At 37.1% G+C, this 4215-nt stretch overlaps 1 pseudogene; it reads left to right on the forward strand.

Moving 5' to 3' along the window:
- Positions 1-542: 542 nt before the first annotated feature.
- On the forward strand, positions 543-3976 carry LOC104868927 (annotated as a pseudogene).
- The last annotated feature ends 239 nt before the right edge of the window (positions 3977-4215 follow it).

Genomic DNA, 4215 nt, shown 5'->3' on the forward strand with positions numbered 1-4215 from the left:
AGGTACAAGATCCCAATGAAGAATGTAACTGTACTGTATACCTAAAAAGTACCAATAAACTCAATGAGAAAAAAACCCAAATTATATACTATTCTCTGAACCTGCAAAAATCCTACTGTGAATAAAATCATTTAAAGTGTACATAAAATGTCAAATCATTTAAGTAGATTTTTAAAAACATCAGAAGCTCTATATAACTTAGTTTTCTCATAGAAATGCTTCACTTTTTAAAAATAACAAAATAGCAAAATCTTAGGAACAACAAAATAGAGTACTGGGTAAACAATTTTGGTACATTTTCTTGATAGAATTAGATGCAGCTATATGTGCTTTTATAGAAAACTCTCGCAAGATATAGTTCAATGCTTGTATAAAATAGTGCTTTTCTTGCATGGCCAATGTTTTACAAAAGCATTTTGCATGGAACTCCTGCCCCACACCCCCACTCCAGCTGCTGGGCCAAAATACCTGAGCCCTCCGATTTTGGTTCATGGTCTCAGAGCTTTCAGTTGGTGTTCGTCTGACTCTGATGCAGAAATATTATGGCGGAAGTGTGGAAGCAGAAAGCTGCTCACTTCATGGCAACCAGAAGCAGTGCACAAGGAAGAGCATGTAACCTTGAAAGGCCCGCACTCAGTGACCCACCTTCTCTGTCTGGGCCCAACTTCCTCATAGCACATTAAGCAATAATCACCCCTTCAAGAGTCTCTTCCTCCCGTTAACTTGGCAATTAAGATTTACTGGAGTACTTCTCAATTTTTATATTTGCACAATTCACAATTTTTCCGGTCTCTACAACTCTTATCATTTAAAAATTATTTTCTTAGTGTCTGGAATCTGCTGGACACTGAGTAAAATATTATAGGCAATAATGAATAGTACTTCCTAGGAACTTACACCCAAGTGCATTAAATTCTCTGGAATACCCTAGACAGACTTACTGAGACAAATGAAGAACTCTGATACCCACTTATATTGTGATCTGAATATATGATTTTAAAATGACTAAGAATGCAGCACATCTAATGAGTGCTGCCATTGATCGTGTGACTAGGGGCTTGATGATGACATGGATTCCCATGTGAACCTCCTATGGTGCTCCCATTCTTACATGACATCTAGGTCTCTCCAGTGCTTCACAGCCCTGCTTACAGCCCCAACGGCTGGAAGATCCTAGTGATAGAAATGAATGTGTTCTTTGATACCTCCGTCGTGGTCTTTGCTGTTACGGTCTTCTAGCTCTTCTCAATTTGTCAGGGAGGAGGCCTCTCTTACAATAGAAGTGTATAGCTGCAGAGCTGGAGCCAGCAATTAATGCTGTCTTAGATTGGATTCAAACACCACTGGTAAGAAACCACAGAAACCGAGGGCCATCATGGATTTCAAATAACATTTCATCTCCTTGGTCAGCTCCACTAATCAGATGGAATGTATCCTTTCTTTTTCTCAAATCCAAGCATCAAGTATTCACCCAAGTAACAACCAAATGTTGCCAGCTTACTTGAAAATAGTGTATTCCACCTCTGGCTGATTCTCTAGTCTAAGAACACTCTTGGGAGGGGTCCCTATGGCCACCTTCGTTCAATCTGGCTACAAATAAACTATTCTGCTCAGCTGACAAGAGCTTATATGTCTGGAGATCAGCATACCTCTATCCATCTCCCTTTCACTGCCTATTATTTTCCTTCTGTAAATGAATTCATATCTATATATCTATATCAATGCACCCTGTTTTATGTCCATTCCTAGCTTAAATAAAACATATCGTCATAATATTTCTTAATTTGTTATTAAAGAAATTGAAATATTCTATACACACAAAACAACTGTCTGGGTTATAAATAACTAAAAACTTTCAAAATACTTCATCCAAACCTGGTATTTTAGAAAACAGTATTTAACAATTCATTTCAAATATGCATTCAGATTCCAGTTTTCAATAGTCTATAGTTGTTGAGCATAATTATTTGAGAATACAATTCAGAAGTAGAAATTTGCTCAACCAAATTGATGGCAAAATTGTTGTTTAATTTCCTGTGATGGAAAATTGAATTTTACTCTGAAATTGTTTTATTTCTCTTTCTCCCCCCCACTGTGTGTGTGTGTGTGTGTGTGTGTGTGTGTGTATATATACATATATATGTATATATATGTATATGTATGTATATATATGTATATATATGTATATGTATATATATGTATATATATATGTATATATATTTCCCCCCTTATTTTCACTTGTTTAGCATGTTTTCGTCTAATGCACAGAATGTTTTATGACGAAGAGACAAAATTATTGGCTTATACTTTAGTATTTTAGTACTTGTATAGGACATTGCAATACAGAGATCAAAATTTAGTCTTTCTTCAAAATTGGCCATAATTATTGGGTTTTCATCATGCAGGCTTAAAAACAATGACACCTCAATAAGCAAAGTATCTGCTTACTGTTAGGATAAAATCTCCTTCATGTCATCTGAATGACAGCACAACCTTGGATGTGCTTAGATTTGTTAAAAAAATAAAGCAAAACAACAAAAAAAATTAGCACCAATTAACATTTTCCTATCTTCAAAACAGGCCTGAGAAGTGAGATTTATCTGGTATACAATACAGAGTTGAGTGCAACGTGCATTTCATACATGGAAATTCTTATAGGGGTTTCAATTGTGCCCAAATAAAACAATGAATACTTGGGATAGGTTTGATAATATGAGTTATGAAACAACTCTTAAGTTTCTAAGTGGAAGATAGGGTCAATTTCAATGGTCATATACTTATTGCGATTAATAAATCAGTCTTAGTAAATAAATCTTGTTTACTAAAAAGAAAAAAAAAGGATAAAAAATTTAGCCAAAATTCTGTCAAGAACCATAAAGTGGAAAAAAATTCCAGTATAAGTTACCTGTAAACTATAGGATTTAAGACTATGAACAAATTAGTTTCAATGTTTCTATCCAAAAGGTAGTCCTCATCTTTGCATATTCTTGTGCAGTGCCAGTGATGGACCTGAGATGCAGAGGTACAGGTCAGAGTTGTGGATTTGTCTGTATTGGGTGCCTGATCACCAGAGCTGACTCTGATGGTAGATAGTTTCATTAGCAGTTACCCCTTCATTGACTTCTATGTGGTCTACATGACCATTAAGGCAGTGTGAACAGGAAGCTTGTAACCAATGCAAAGCTCATCTCCTCCTTAGAGGTGTGTGATTCTGCCAACATCAAATGGGGTGATGCTGGTGCCAAGTATGTTGTGGTGTCCACTAGTATCTTCACTACCATGGAAAATGCTGGAGCTCACTTGAAGGGTAGAGCCAAAAGGGTTACATCTTTGTTCCTTTTTCTGATGCTCCCATTTTTTGATGGATACATGCCATGAGAAATATAACTCCCTTCTGATTATCACCAATGCCTCCTGCATCACTAGCTGCTTAGCACCCATTACCAAGGTGAATAGTGACAACTTTGGCATCATGAAGGGACCCATGACCACAGTTCATGCCATCACTACCCAATAAGACCATTGTTAGACCTCTGGGAAACTGTGGCTGAAGGACACCAAAAATACCATGTCTGTATCCTTGGCTGCCAAGGCTGTGGGCAAGGTTGTCATTACACTAATAGGAAGGTTATGGGTATAGTCTTTTGTGTCCCTACTCCCAATATGTCAGTGGTAGACCTGACCTGCCAACAATAGAAAGCTGCCAAATTTGATTACATCAAAAATGTAGGAAATCAGACATTGGAAGGCCCCTTGTAATGCACTGAGGACCAGATTGCCTCCTGAGACTAATAGTGACACCTACTATTCCACTTTTGATGCTGGGTCTGTCACTGCCGTCAATATCCACTTTGTTAAGCTAATTTTCTGTGGCTATAGCAACATGACTGACCCAATGGCCCACAAGGAGCATGAATCTCTGGACCAGCTGCCACAGCAAAAATTCAAAAGGGAGAGAAAAGCCTTTAGATGCTGACCTTGTCCTAGTCAGTCCCTAACACATTGAGATTTTCCTCTCATTATAGTTTCCATCCTAGACCTTGAAAAAGAGGAGAGCAACCTCAGGAGTTATACTTTGAAATGTACCATTTTAGAATCCATTTAAAGTCCACTGTACCCAGTAAGGGAAAAATATACACAAACAGACAAAGAAATCAGGAAACAAAAATAAAATGTAAACAAATAACATTGAATTGGTCTATTAATTATCTTTTT

This window comes from Fukomys damarensis, unplaced genomic scaffold, assembly GCF_012274545.1.
Source record: "Fukomys damarensis isolate Sample0158 unplaced genomic scaffold, DMR_v1.0_HiC HiC_scaffold_9, whole genome shotgun sequence".
NCBI classification, from domain to species: domain Eukaryota; kingdom Metazoa; phylum Chordata; class Mammalia; order Rodentia; family Bathyergidae; genus Fukomys; species Fukomys damarensis.